Here is a 16,835-nt window from a genome sequence, read left to right as displayed (position 1 = left end):
TCATTTTCGGTAGAATAGCTCATTAAATATTTCATTTGATTCAACCATGTGAGAGTTATCCTTTCACGTTGAATCCCTTCTTTGGCTAAAAGCCTTTTCATCATCATTCAATCATTTCTCAAGACTCCCTTAATCATGGGCATTTGCTTCATAAACTTTCAATCCAACTTCATTTCACTTTACTTTAATCATGAGGAAAACTAGGTGGATTTTCTTCATAAAACCTTTAAATGTATTTTGAAGAATTATTGCAAGCAAGAGAATGATGAAATGCATCAATTTAAAACATCTCAAAATAATCCACCATTCATATTCAAAACCCTCCTTCAAGCCTTCATAGAGGCACATTAGCAAATCATTCAATTCATGCAATTGAGAGTCAAAATACATCAATATAGGTAAATAAACTCAAAATACACCATAATTTATGCATTTAAAGTCATCATATAAAAGCCCATGAAGATTCACCCTTAAAATTTCAATATAAATTTTAAAAAGAACTTTTGGACTCCATGGGTGAAAGGAACCATGGATGGAAGCTCACATACCTTGAGGAGTCAACTCTTGAATGAAAAACTTGAAAAGAAATGGAGGCTTGATCTTTTTGGATATGGAGGAAGAAGGCTTGAGAGCACTTGGGAGGTTAGGGCTTTTATTCCCTTTTGTTCTTAGAGTGTGAGTGAGAGTGAATGAGGAAAGGAGGCTTAGGAGTCTCTTACTAGGCGAATTTTCCTCCCAAAATGACCTCACTTTGGGTAACACACAAGGAAAGGCCAAAATGCCCCTTAAAAATCTGGAAAATGGGCTAAAACCCTGCTGGCGCTATAGTGGTGCGTCGCGCCACTGCAGCGCCAAGCCAGAATAGGCTAAAAACCTGCACATCTGATAGTGGCGCATCGCGCCAAGCCCCAAACTACTGAGGCTATTTTCTGGCGCTATAGTGGCGTGGGGCGCCACTGGAGCGCCAAGCCTGAATTTCGCCCAGGCCTGAAATTCCTGCAGTACTAGTCTATAGTAAAATAGCCATAACGTTTGACTCCGAACTCCAAAAATTGTAATCTTGGTGGCGTTGGAAAGAAGACTCAAAGACCTTTAATTTGGTAGGTTATGGTCCACCCAGTTAAATATATTCCAGGAGATATGGTCGTTTGAAGTTGACCCTTACATGAACTCATTTCGGAAACTTAGTCGATGGAAATTCTTTGGACTTGGCTTGGTGTTAGAGATCCCTTATGACCCCTAAACACATCCAACACACTTCAATTACTTAGAAATTGATCCTAACCCATATATGAAATTAGAAGTCGTCGGGTTCAAGCTTATACGCCTATGAAGGATGGTTCGGGTCTTGACATGGAAATTTTCAAGGCGTTACAATGTTGAATGAGAATGAGTCGAATTTGGTTTGGATAACATAAGTCTCTACATTTATTATTGTTTGAACTTGAATATTTTGGAGTCTAAATGATTATTGATTCAGAATTTTGGTGAGTCATAAATGAGTCTTGAAAAGAAGTCTAAATGAAAGAATTGTATGATTGAGATGAGACTGAGTTGATTAGAGTGCAATCTGATGAGATGAGATGATTTGTATGATTTGATTTAATTTGAGTCTTATGAGCATAATGAGTCTTGTGAGGAGTATCGAGCACTGAATTGAGTGAGAGTAACTAACAACTCGAACTCAATAACTACGTAGCTAACGTAGGAGAGGATTGAATCGTAAAATCGGACGTTTCCATTTTGTCCCAAAAGAGGACTTGATTTGATTGATTGTGGATCTAAGATTGTTGATTCGTCCTTTATCTTAGCAAAGTATTGGACGGACATGGCAACGACATCGACTCGTTGTACATCACTAACTCATTGGTGGTGGTTGTCGAATAAGAGAAACTCTCAAAGGTCTAAAATGAATGGTTGGATTGATTGAGTTGCATATTACTGTGTATTTTCCTCTTTAAAAGCATTGTTATTTTAAACTTGCATTTCTTATGATTTGATTATAGAGTAGAGTCCCTTGAGATGAGTCAATTGATGTTGAGACTATTGATCGCATTTCTTTCTGCTATTTTACATACTAGTACATTCCATGTACTTATGCCATTTGGCCTGCATCATTTCATGATGCAGATACAGGTGTTAGAGATCCTCAATAAGCACATCGTTGGAGATCACTTCTACTCTCAGATTTGGTGAGTCCTCCTTACATACGGAGGCACTCTTGATTTGTTATCTTTTCTTTTGAGTAGCCATGGACTTTTCATTGACACCTTCTGGAAAGTGATAGAGGCTTCATAGACAGATAGTGATGGTGTTGAGTTATTGTTTTGGTTTTCCAAACTATTCTTTGATATGGAGTTGAGTTGTGATTTGACTGAAATACGTTATTCTTTCATGAGTTGTTGATTTTGTTAGCCCAATTGATTGTCCCTTTTTTTGTTGTTTAAGTCTTCTGTTGAATGAATGAATGTGTGATTGGACCAAGTAGTTCGCTTGGGAAACAATAATGATCTCCGAGTGTCGGCCACGCCTAGAATACCCTCTCGGGGCGTGACATAATACTACCTAAAAGATGTGTAATTCATGTATAATATATGTGTAATCATATATAATTAATGCATTATTTATGCATATTGGCTAAAAGAGTAAGCAATAAATTAGCCGACTATTTATGTTAGAATTCCCTTATATCTTTAAAGAATGGAAAATAAAATACTAAAAAGAAAATAAGACAAACAAATTAAAATGGATGAGTTATATAAAGAATGAGAAGTTATAATATCAAATCTCTCAAAAAATTAACCCCATAATCATCTCCTCTTTCTTCTGGTGTCATGATATAAACCAAAAGTGTGACTTAATCTTAAAGTGTTAGTAATGTTAACAACATACAAAAACATGTTTGGCTTTTGAAGAACAAAAATCAAAAGTACATCTTCTTTTTTTTGAGATTAGCCAACCTGTTGTGTAAATACAACAAAAAAAAAACATCATATTCCTCAGTGCTCCTTGTCAAGGGCTTCTCTCATGCTTGACATCCTTCCCAGCATATATACCTACAAAATATATTTTTAGCATAACACAAGACTCTCTTTGCTATCAATCTAAGCTACATATTCATTTTTAGATATATAAAACCTTTCAAGATTCGTTTACTATCAGAAGTAACACATGTTCAAGAATCTCATGAAGTCTTTCAGAGTGGCATAATTTTTTCATTTTGCTACCACAGTAAAAAAAAAGGCTTATCATGAAAACAAGGGGAAGAACTCACAAGGGAAATACACTACACGCATTGTTCTGTTGTCGATGAGTTCAAACTTGTGAGTATTTCCAACTTGGACACCATTTGCTTTCATGAACTGTTTCAATCCCCTGGTATTTGCAAAGGGATGATAAAGGAGAAGTGTTGGATTTTAAAGGTGTGAATGAAAAATGAAAGGTTGTGACTTTTTTAAAAAATTGCGACTTTTGTGAAAGATTGTGACTTTTCCGATAAGCCACAATAAACACATGTTCACACTACCCTTTGTTGTTTATAAATAGAGAATTTTTCTCTCATTTTTAATTCATTGAATTCTCCCTCTTCTGCATATATTTTCTTACAAACAAAATTGAGTCTTTGTGTGATTTTGTTGCTGACTTTTGAGTTCGCTGAAATTATTAAAGTTTGAGGTACCGCTACATCTATAATAGTTTATCCGTTTTATCTTGGGAGGAAATAATTCTTAATCTCGGGTACAATGAGAGGATTAAATTCCTTAAAGATACACAGTGAATTCTGTGGACTCGGATACTATTTTTTATTTTCATATTTATTGTCTCTGGTTTGCTAACCTTAATACAGGAGGGATAACAATCTTAAGGAATTTATTAAATATCAACATTGATAATCTCTCATTATGAAAATTGCATCTTAATGACAACAAAAATGGTTAATGTGGCAAAGTTGTGTGATGAAGCCACTGGAAACTTTTCTAATTGTGTCATTTAATTTTACTAGTAATTTTTTTGTGGCTTTTCAAATGTCACTTGTATCTTTCAAATGATTGAAATTAGTATTTAAGAAATTTGAAACAAGTGCATTTTGTTGCTAAGAATGAGAATTTACAAAGGCACTTCGCAACTACTCATATTTCAGAAAGAATATATATATATATATATATAATATTGATGGTGGTTCAGTATTATTTTTATTGGTGTCAAGAATGGGCTTAAAATGACAATAGTTTTATATCTTTTTCCTAGAAAACTTTTTATCCAATAAGAATTCTTGTTCTTGTTGTTTAGTTTCAATTAGATTGAAACAATTAGGGACTTTTATGATTTTCTACTCTGTTTAAATCTAATACTGATTTGAAGAGTATAAAAACTTCATCAGTGTTCAAGATTTATTCGGCTAACGATTGAAAAAACATAAAAATTTCATCGTTAAACTAGAAACAAATTGTATATTTTTGCTTCATCTTATATTCTGTTTGGAGGGCTGGAGACTAAAATCAAAAGACTTTCTACTCCAGTGATTAACTTGGTTCGAAGAAATAAAATCTTCATCAAGTTAATTGAGTTTTTGTTTTTCTTTTCGATTTGAAGAATATAAAAACTTCATCGAGTTGAACAAAAATCCTTATTTGATTATTTTGTTGTTTAACACTACTTTTGTTTTGTCAAACAAAATGGGTGATACAAATGTATCAAGTTTTGAAGCAACCACAATGCCTTCAACCAGTAGAACACCAGTTTCTACAGCAATGGCTACTGCAGAAAGCCTGAAAAGTTTACTGGTATTGACTTCAAACGTTGACAGCAGAAGATATTCCTGTGTTAGAAGAAGAAATTCTTGACAACGAAAAGTTTATTGTGACTGAGGCATGGGCACATTCTGATTTTCTTTACAAAAACTACATACTCAATGAATTGAAAGATGACTTGTATAACGTCTTCAGTGTTTGTAAAACCTCTAAAGAACTCTGATATGCTCTTGAGAAGAAATACAAAACTGAAGATGCAGGCTTAAAAAAGTTTGTGGCTGCAAAATTTTTGGACTATAAGATGGTTGATAGCAAGACTGTGATGTCTCAAGTCCAAGAATTACAAGTCATTATTCATGATCTCCTGGCAAAAGGTATGATTAAATTCAATAGTTATATTGATAAAATTATTGAATATAGTAGTGATTTTAAACTATCTATTGTAGGTATGGTCATAAATGAGACATTTCAAGTAGCAGCGTTTATTGAAAAACTACCTCCTTCATGGAAAGACTTCAAAAATTATTTGAAGCACAAGCGAAAGGAGATGACTCTTGAAGACTTGATTGTTCATCTTAGGATCGAGGAAGATAACAACGCTGCTAAAAAGAAGGCTAGAGGAAACTCAACAATTATGGGAGCAAATATTGTTGAGGATGGTCCAAATAAATCAAAGAAAAAGAAAAAACCTTTTGGACCAAAGAACTATCCTAGCAAAAAGAAGTTCAAAGAGACTGCCACAACTGTGGAAAAATTGGACATAAGGCTGTGGAATGTCGTGCTCCCAAGAAGGAAAAGAAGAAAGGTCAAGTCAATATGGTTGATACAAATGGGGATGTTGAAAACTTATGTGCAATGATGACTGAATGCAACCTGGTAGGAAATCCCAAAGAATAGTGGCTTGATTCAGGAGCTATGTCGCATGTTTGTGCGGTCCGACAAGCCTTCAGTACTTATTCCCCTGTCGCACCTGATGCAACTATCTATATGAAAATTTCTGTAACGGCTAAGGTTGAAGGATATGGTAGAGTATTCCTAAAAATGACATCCGGCAAGGTGGTGACGCTGAACAAAGTTTGTCATATTCTAGAAATGAGAAAGAACTTGGTTTTTGCCGGTATTCTTATCAAAGAATTCAAATGTGTTCTAGTTTCAGACAAAGTAGTTGTTAGTAAGAATGATGTATTTAGAAAAAGGCTACCTCACTGAGGGTCTTTTCAAACTAAATATAATGGTTGTTGATAATAATAAAGTTCAAGCTTCTTCTTACTTACTTGAGTCAAATAATTAATGACATTCATGTTTAGGACATGTCAATCATAAAACCTTGCGAAAATTGATTAACTTAAATGTATTCCCTAACTTTGAGTGTAATAAATCAAAATGTCAAGTATGTGTTGAATCTAAGTATGCTAAGCATCTTTATAAATCTGTTGAAAGGAATTTCAGTCCTTTAGAATTGATTCACATAGGCATTTGTGATATGAAGTCAACACCAACTCGTGGTAGGAAAAAGTATTTTATAACTTTTCTTAACGATTGCACTAGATATTATTTTGTCTATTTGTTAAATAGTAAGGATGAAACAATAGAAGCATTTAGACAATACAAAACGGAAGTTGAAAATCAGTTGAATAAAAAGATAAAAATGATAAGAAGTGATAGAGGTGGAGAGTATGAATCTCCTTTTGCAGAAATATTTTTGGAAAATGGAATCATCCATCAAACTACTGCCCCTTACTCACCTCAATCAAATGGAATTGCAGAAAGGATGAATCGAACTTTAAAGAAAATGATGAATGCATTACTTATAAGTTCAGGTTTACCACAAAACTTGTGGGAGAAGCCATCCTTACAGCAAATCGAATACTCAATAGAGTTCCCCACAGCAAAACACAGTCTATTCCATATGAGAAATGAAAAGAAAGAAAACCACACTTGAAATATTTCAAAGTGTGGGAATGTCTAGCTAAAGTCCAAGTTCTTAAACCTAAGAGAGTCACAATAAGACTTAAGACTGTAGACTGTGTTTTCATTGGATATGCTACAAATAGTAAATCATGTCGATTTTTGGCTCACAAGTCCAAACATCTGGATATTAATGAGAATACGGTAATAGAATCAGATAATGCTAAATTTTTTGAACATATCTATCCGTATAAAACTAGATTTAAAGTATCTAGTGAACGGTCTAAACGACCTCGAGAAGAACCAAAGGAGAATGTACATAATAAAAAGAATCCAAGGCGAAGTAAAAGTCAAAGGACATCTACTTCATTTGGATCTGATTTTGTAACATTTCTTCTTGAAAATGAGCCTCAAACATTCAAAGAAGTTGTGTCCGCTGCGGACTCATATTTTTGGAAAGAGGCTGTCAATAGTGAGATTGATTCAATCTTGAGCAACCATACTTGGGAATTGGTTAATCTACCTCCAGGAAACATACCTTTGGGTTCAAAATGGATTTTCAAAAGAAAAATGAAAGCTGCTGGAACTATTGACAAATATAAGGCAAGACTTGTCGTCAAAGGATTTAGACAGAAAGAAGGTCTTGATTATTTTGATACATACTCACCTATAACTAGGATTACATCCATTCGGATGTTAATTGCACTAGCTGCAGTATATAGCCTTGAAATTCATCAAATAAATGTAAAAATAGCTTTCTTAAACGGAGAATTAGTGGAAGAACTTTACATGGAACAACCCGAGGGCTTTGTGGTTCCTGGTAAAGAAAATAAAGTTTGCAAACTTGTCAAGTCACTTTATGGACTAAAACAAGCACCCAAACAATGGCACACAAAGTTTGACCAAACCATGTTGACAAATGAATTTAAGATTAATAAGTGTGATAAATGTGTTTACATTAAAGACACTCCAAACAAAGTTGTCATTGTTTGTTTATATGTGGATGATATATTAATAATGAGTAACGACATTGCAAACATAAATGCTACTAAGCGTATGCTTTCTAGTAAATTTGATATGAAAGATCTAGGAGTTGCCGATTTGATATTGGGAATTAAAATTCACAAAACTCCTCAAGGTCTAGCATTGTCTCAAACTCATTATATCCAAAAGGTACTTGAAAAATACAAGTACTTAAACTTCAAAAGTGCAAAAACACCAATTGATGTGAACCTTGATCTTGCTAAAAATAAAGGTGAAAGTCAAGCTCAGTTGGATTATTAAAGAGTGTTGGGAAGTTTGATGTACATTATGAACTGTACACGGCCAGACATAGCTTGTGCTATAAGTAAATTGAGTCGATACACAAGTAATCCCAACCAAAATCATTGGATGGCAATGAAACGAATTTTGGGGTATTTAGAACATACTCAAAACTTTGTTTTACATTACAATAAGTATCCAACAGCTGTTGAAGGATATAGTGATGCAAATTGAATTACTGGGTCAACTGAAACTAAGTCTACTAGTGGATACGTTTTCACCATTGGTGGAGGAGCGGTATCTTGGAAATCTTCCAAACAAAAATGTATAGCTCGCTCTACAATGGAGTCTGAGTTTATAGCCTTAGATAAGGCCGGTGAAGAAGCAGAATGGCTCCGAAATTTCTTAGAAGATATTCTATTTTGGCCCAAACTAATGGCTCCTATATGCATACATTGTGATAGTCAAGCTGCAATAGGAAGAGCTGGGAGCGTTATGTATAACGGTAAGTCTCATCACATACGAAGAAGACATAATATTGTTAGGCAACTACTCTCTAGTGGAATTATCACAATTGACTATTTAAAGTCAAAAGATAATGTCTCAGATCCACTTACAAAAGGCCTAACTAGAGAGGGAGTTGAGCGATCATCAAAGGGAATGGGACTATGGACGAGGACAAATCATCGTGGCGGTAACTCTACCTAGAAGACCGGAGATCCCAATATCTAGGTTCAAGGAGATCAAACAAAGTCATTGATGACGGTTCAACATTGTCAAAATAATTTTTATGATCCATTCTCATGATGCGACAATGTTCAATAACAATGATAAGGCATTAGGTCCTTTTAATGATATCTAAGTTTGATACAGGGCATATCAAATGGTGTTTCTATAGTATAACACATTTAGATATCACCTATGTAAGTGTGAAGTGTAAGGCGCTTCAAGGAGAATCCAGTAAGGCCAGTTCTCTACACACTTATGAACCAAGAAGTGTTCATGGCTGAAATGAACAAAATAATGAGAACCAAAAACAATTAAAGGGTTGATTGTGTGACTTATGTTGTCTAGGTATACACCAAAGATCGACGGTTCAAGGATATCAAATCTATCGATTGACCGAGTATATTCGATATATGTTCACTACGGAAAGTTCAAAGGAAAACCTACTTATCCAGATGCAATTAATTCTTACTTACAAATCAAAAATTCTCTATTCGTGACTTTTTTAAAGAGTTGCGACTTTTGTGAAGAATTGTGACTTTTTCGATAAGCCACAATAAACACATGTTTACACTACCCTTTGTTGTTTATAAATAGAGAATTGTTTTCTCATTTTTAATTCATTGAATTCTCCCTCTTCTGCATATATTTTCTTACAAACAAAGTTGAGTCTTTGTGTGATTTTGTTGCTGACTTTTGAGTTTGCTGAAATTATTAAAGTTTGAGGTACCGCTACTTCTTTAATAGTTTATCCGTTTTATCTTGGGAGAAAATAATCCTTAATCTCACGTACAGTGAGAGGATTAAATTCCTTTAAGGACACACAGTGAATTCTATGGACTCGGATACTATTTTTTATTTTCATATTTATTGTTTCTGGTTTGCTAACCTTAATACAGGAGGGATAACATGAAGAACTCACAAGGGAAATACACTACACACATTGTTTTGTTGTCGATGAGTTCAAACCTGTAAGTATATCCAACTTGGACACCATTTGCTTTCATGAACTGTTTTAATCCCCTGGTAATTGCAAAGCTATGCGTTCTTTGTCTTAGCTGAACTGGCCATGATCTCTGTTTCTCATCCCTGAGAATCATCTCTCGTCGATCCATCAAGCCATTTGATTTTATAAAAGCGATCGGAAAACACTGCTCAAGTTTATCCCAGTATGTAGATCAATATAAAAATAAAAAAAGAGAAGCTACTACTGAAGATCTTAACTATTAAGGGGTCGTTTGCTAACTGGTTAGAATTATGCATATATTGGTTATATACCATCTTCTACCCCGCATAAGATAATAATACATGAATAATATTTCTCATAACTTATACATGTATTAGTTATGCGGGTTTTTAAATTGCAAACCAAACATCGTATTAATTTTATTCATAAATAGTTTACCTCCAACCAACCACCAAACATTGTATAACAAACGCAGAAATTAATACGTGAATAAGTGGTCTCTTTATTAGCTACCAAACGAACCTAAGGGCTTAATAAAAGTTGATTCAAATTGCTCACCAGATAGGATCTGCTGATGGTATAAGACTTTATAGTAGAAATGAAATGAAGGTTAGTCTTAGCAGATATTGTAGCAGGTACTTATGCTTTTGGAGAAGGCATATCTGAGGTCTCAATCCTGAGGCCTGTTCTTCATTCAAAAAAGATACATGAAAAAGAAATACAACTGTTTTGTTGCAACTAAAGTCAGCGCAGAAACTACCAAAAGACATCACATAATCAAGGGTACGGTTTTGTAATCCAAACCTTGAGTGGAAACTCTTTTAGCATCCAAATTAGGCTTCTTTTCTTCAGGCTGAAGTGATGCATTTGCTCTCAAATCTAGTTTTCAAATTGAAAAACGTAATTAACTGAAAACAAAAATGAATTTGAATCCAAATATAGAACATTAAATTGAAGCAGAAAAACTATAAGGATGCAAGAGTACAAAGAAAAAAACAATGTCATTTCACTGTAATTATGATTTATAAGAAAGAAGTAGATAAATTGCTGAAAAAATTAGACGAAATACAAGAGAAGAAAGCTAAGATGAGATACTTGCCGTAAAATTTCAATATAGGTTCCTCTCCCTTGGAAAACATCTCAAACATTACGCGATCTCCTTCCTTTATGAAATTAGCAGCACAAAATTTATGCCATACACCTCCAATGAAAATGTTGCCTGTAGTGGTATAGAGCTTAAACAACCATGACCTTTGTTGCTCATCTCTTATAGTTATAGTACATTTCCTGTCACTGAAGCCATTTTCCAGTGCAAATAGTTTTGGAACACGCTGAAACAGTTCATAACCAGTTGCACATAAATAGCTCAGACTTATGCTTCAACACTTTCAAATTATTAAAGAAACAAATAGTTCTCATAACGAAATGAGTTCATCGTTTTCATTTTTTTACAGTAACAACGAAAATAGAATTAAGTTTTCAACTTACAAGCAAATACTTTGAAATGCAACTGGGCGTGATGGTGCAAATGAAATGAGGGCGACCCTGAGGCATGTCCTTAGCCGCTTCTACATACGGGATTTCCTTGTGTGATGACATGACGTCAGGCTTTGGCTTTTCTGTAGCATTTTCTAATTACACATAAAAAGTCATGTCAATATTTGAAAAAAACACCATTACTCCTCCTGTATTAAGGTTAGCAAACCAGAAACAATAAAGATGAAAATAAAAAATAGTATTCGAGTCCACAGAATTCACTGTGTCCTTAAGGAATTTAATCCCCTCACTGTACCGAGGTTATGAATTATTTCTACCCAAGATAAAACGGATAAACTATTAAAGAAGTAGCGGTACCTCAAACTTCAATAATTTCAGCGAACTCAAAAGCCAGCAACAAAATCACACAAAGACTCAACTTTGTTTGAAAGAAAATATATATGCAGAAGAAGGAGAAATTTGATGTTTAAAAATGAGAGAAAAATCATCTATTTATAGACAACAAAGGGTAGTGTGAACATGTGCTTATTGTGGCTTATCAGAACAGAAACAACCCTTCTCAAAAGTCACAACCTTTCAGAAAAGTCGCAACTCTTTAAAAAAGTTACAACCTTTCATTTCCAATTCACCCTTTTAAAACCCAACAAACAGAACAAAGAACATATCAATAGTTCAACAAGATAGAACCTTTATGAAGATAACTTTCCTACTATATGCACATTTTTGTATAGTGAATCTACTTTTAAGTCTAAGAAGTTGATTAATCTACTAATTTCAAATATCAGTTAGGTCTTACTAGACCAAATGCAGAGTTAATTTCCATTCACACGTTAGCATCATATGTTGCTGCATATATGTTTGCTCCCCTTGCAAACTGAAGGGACGGTTGCCACATTCAGTCTGTCACGTAAAAATTGGAAACGTGATGAAGCAAGTGGCTTTATTAGGATGTCTGCAACATTGACTTGTTGTATATAAGTGTTTCTGGATAGTTGTGTTAGGATGTCCATTGTCGGAACTTATTTGGTTATTTACGGCACTTGAGGGTTTGGTTAATGCGAGCACAACAATCGACAGAGCAGTGTACTTGGATTTGAATATGGATTCATCTATCGACAAGAAAATGGGAATCCAACTTGGATCTCGAAGGAAAATAAGACAAGGAATATCCTTCTTTCTAGATCTTCGAACATATTATATTAAAGCCAAAGAATGAATCATCTCATGCAACATGTAGTAATTGTCTTCAAAGAATTTTAAAATAACGGCAATGACGATGAAGCTCTCTTCTTACAACAAGGAGAAGTATCTAATCAGTTCCTGAAGAAATTCGGAAAGCTAGCATGAAATTAATGAGTTTTGAGACTTAACAAGAAACATATATATGTAAGGCAATATGGTCTAATGACCAAAGGACTTGTGAGTAGCAGCTTCTACATGGGAAGAAGATCGTCAATAAATTAACTTTCTGATATTACTCAATGAAGTGAGTAAAAACAGCCTTCTAAAAGTTAAGCAAGATACTTTCTAAAAAGCTACCCAAAGTCTGCGTACACCCCCCTCCCACCCCGACCCCACTTGTGGGACTATACTGGGTATGTTGTTGTAGTATTGTTTTTGAGCAACATTCTTCCTTCATAGACTCTTTAAAACCAAGGGCACACAATAGAACAATGAAAGGTTGGGATGGTAGCAGAAGTGTTAGTGTGAGCATTTTAACATTTTATTAAATTGCAATTTTAGCAATTGTCCATTGATGACATTTAATGTCATCTTTATTCTATTTTTCATTAGTGTATATAATGCCTTTCATTATCATCTTTAGTTAGTGAAAGACTATATCATTCCATTATGTATTTTTAACATAATTATCACTAATAAGTGGTGCACTAAATCATAATGGTGCACTAAATGATGATAATAATGGCATTCCATTATTTTTTCATCTTTGTATGATTTTTTCTCCTATAAATAGAGAAATCTTCTTTGTTTTGAAAAGTAAGATAAGAGAAGAAACAATTGAGAGAGTTAAGTTTATTTAAAAAAGAGAGTTCTTATTAGTTGAAAGGAGGTGTTCTTTGTGTAGAGCTTTAAACTCAACTCTTGTCCAGAGTTTGTTGAGTTACATTTTTGTGATAAGGCTGTTGTATCCTGGAGGGGACAAGTCAAGAGGACTACTGCTGGACCAGTGAAAAGATTTACTGCAGTGAGCTTGAATCTCCTTAAAGAGAGCGAGATATCCGCGCCTCAGCCAAGAAGTGAAATTAATTTCTTCATTTTATTTTTCAATTGTAATTTGTAATTTTGTAATTTCAACAACAAGAAGGAAAAGAAAGGAAGCAGAACCGAGAAAGTAAAGATCCAAAGCACAATGCTATGCGGCTATGCCAAATAAGCAGAGGAACCAGGGCAACCAGTAGCAGAACCGCGGACTTAAAAAAGGCAAAAGCAGAACATTTTGTGGCCCTGGTTCTGTTAACAGAACATGCATAGACTTGAAAAGATTCGGTGGAGCAGTGTCAAAGGCCAAGTAAATGTAGATGAAGCACAAACACAAGATAAGACTACTCAGTGAGGAACTGTATATGTTGGGAGTTCAAAAAAGATGTACGGAAGAGGATGCAAGGTTGGACTTCAATAACAATTATGAGTAGCAAAGGATAAAATGACTAGTATGTTGATAAAAAAAAAGTGATATGAAATACGAATAGAGATAGTAGTTTACGCCACAGTTTCTTGTTTCTATTAGATGAAAAATGATATATGTATTACACACTTTAAACAACCAAACAAAAAGGAAAAAGATTCTATCCAAGACGTATTGTTTATAAAGACCACACAGAATAGTAGTGCATATGATAATGAAAAAGATCATCAAAGAAACAAGAGGCTGGTTAGATGAGAAAACTTACCCTGAAACTTTCTCTTTGAATTTTTTGAATCATTAACAACATGAAATTTCCATATAGGTGTCTCACCATCACTAACAATCTCAAACATAATACGATCTCCCAGATTTAAGCTATTATCAGCAATGAATTCACGCCATCCATCTCCAATAAAGGTTTGAGTTTCACAAGAATGTAGCTTTAAATTCCACGACCTTTGCTTTTCATCTCTTATAAGCAAATCATACTTCTTGTTCATGATACGATCGTTTGCAAATGCAACATGCTTAGGAATACGCTGACATAGTGTATAACCATTTACACACATCATTAAACAGTTCATATTCTTCATAGTCTCACTTAACAAAGATAAAAAAAAATAACAAAAATGGTGCACATGCTTCCTTTAGCCAGAAGATTCTTGAAGAGTTTACATGAAATTCATGAGTTTTGAGACTTACCAAGTAACCATATGTAAAGCAATATGGCCTAATATTGCATATAAAACAAGAATGACCAAAAGGCTTGTGGGTAGCAGCTTCAGAATGGGAAGAAGCCTTGTCTGATGACTCAATTCTGGCGCTCGATTTTTCTGTTACATCATCAGTAAATTAAATTTCTTAAAGGGCTTAAATGGTACATGGATGATGAGGATCAATATAGCCAACCTAACTTATTTGGGATTGAGGCATAGTTGCTTGTATTTATCATGATATTCAAATTATCTCTATTCAAGTTTTTCGTCTTATAACAGAAGTTTAGAACGCGGAATAGAGCACAAATAGGCCTTAAATAACCTTACCTTTGAATTCAAAATCCATGGAAGTTTCTTCAACAGTATGAGCTGCTTCTTCTTCTTCTTCGACGACATCATCATCGTCGTCGTCGTCGTCGTCTTGTTCTTCTTGTTTTTGTTCTTGTTCTATTTGCAAATACTCCACATATTCTCTGTCACAGTGAGTTGAATCAAATATGGAAACATCAAACTCCATGTCTCCTTCATGTCTGAAAACCAACAAATCTCCTAACTGCAAATCATGGTCCTTGGTGAACTTTTTCCATCCTTCTTTGAATCGCCGGCCATTCACTTTCACCAGCCATTTTTTACCAGCCCTTTTCAATAATGCATGTTCAATATGTTCATGTCCCCTCAAATACTTCAAGAAACCTATAGGAATATTCTGCAATACAACAATATATATAATCAGAATAACCTTGTTCCAATATGATATCCTCCTTTTTTACAAGCCATAAATTCTAAATGGGAGTTAAAGACACTACACTTATAACTATGTCTCCGTCGCAAACAAGCTGAGATCGACTTTACGAAATCTCACTTATTCATATAAGCTCATTTCATATCATCATACAACAACAAATTCAATATAATCACACAAGTGGAGTCCGGGGATGATAGAGCATACTCAGACCTTATCCTCCTAGTCCGAGACGCTATTTCCAATGAACCCTAGGCTCAAGAAAAAAGTCAAAACAGGTCCCAAAAAAAGAATTAACAGGAGTGAAGAAGTTGTAACAAAATACTATAGATAGCATATCAAAGCATTTTTACCAAAAAAAAAAAGCCTAACTACAACAAAATAATACAACTATCCAAAGAATTAAAAGGAGTGTAAAGAAGTCATGGCATATCAAAGCATTTTGACCAAAAAAATGCTTAACTACAACAAAATAATACTACTATCAAATGAAAAAGTGGTGACAAAATACTATAGAGTGCATATCAAAGCATTTTGACCGGAAAAAAAACATAACTACAACAAAATAATACTACTATCCAAGAAAACAACATTTAATAACAGACATAGAAGAACAAGAAACTCCCTACACATATATAAAACTAATAGTATAACTTTTCAGGGATACATAACAATAAAACAATAAAAGAACATGCATTTAGATTATACTTTTTTTCCCAACAAAGATTATATTTTGAACTCATAATAGTAAACTTCAACAACCAAGAACTTGAAATCTGAATCTTCCAAAGACTATATTATACATAGAGCAGATAAATTAAAGGAAAAAAGATGAAAAGTATTAGTACTACTTACAAGTCCATTCTTGAACCCTGGCAAAATAGGTTTGAAAAAATGAGGTTTTTTTGGAGGAATATTCATGGAAGACAGAGTTTATGTAATTTTAGAGAAGAGAAAAGATGGGTTTTTTTCCTTTTTCCCATTAGATATAGAATGAAGAAATTTCAGAGAAAAAATTTCAATGAAATATTGTACAGAATTTTGAAAGCTTAACAAATGAAATGAAAAACAGTCATGTCAGAGGGACTGCTGTAAACAAATACTCCACTAGTATGATTCTATCAAAAATAAACTGAAAGGATTCAAGTTTGATGAATACAAAAAGCAACAAGGAAATCAGTTTTTTGTATGTTAGCTGAATAAGGAAAACATATTTTTCTCATAAACATGTGTATTCATTTATGAAAAAATCGTCCCGGTTTTCAAAAATGCTTCACTGTAGTTGTAACTTGTACTACTTGTCCGTAAGAGTTGTGATGAAATGATAAATACTCTTTTATTTTTAATGGATGATCTTAGATTCGAGTTTTTCTAATACAAAATCTTTGTTAGGAAGCTCTTTACCCCTCTTCAATGTGTTATTTTTCAGCGTGAATTCAAATTTAGTCGGAATTTCAATATGATATCGGACATTGGATGAAAAAAGAAAAAACTTTGTACTATGAACTACTTTACAAAATATATTTAAATTATTATTTTTTTACGAATTTTTATAACTAAAAAATTATGTCCAAATATATTTTTGATCATCAACTTAAAGAAAAATGATATTCCCTAG

General features: G+C 33.9%; 1 pseudogene; it reads right to left on the bottom strand.

Annotated features, from left to right (window-relative positions):
- Positions 1–9,538: 9,538 nt before the first annotated feature.
- On the bottom strand, positions 9,539–16,187 carry LOC129890258 (B3 domain-containing protein REM14-like; annotated as a pseudogene).
- Between the last annotated feature and the right edge of the window lie 648 nt (positions 16,188–16,835).

Source organism: Solanum dulcamara, chromosome 5, assembly GCF_947179165.1.
Source record: "Solanum dulcamara chromosome 5, daSolDulc1.2, whole genome shotgun sequence".
NCBI lineage: Eukaryota > Viridiplantae > Streptophyta > Magnoliopsida > Solanales > Solanaceae > Solanum > Solanum dulcamara.
Note: the sequence above shows the minus strand (reverse complement) of the source record. Positions and strands in the feature narration are given on the sequence as shown.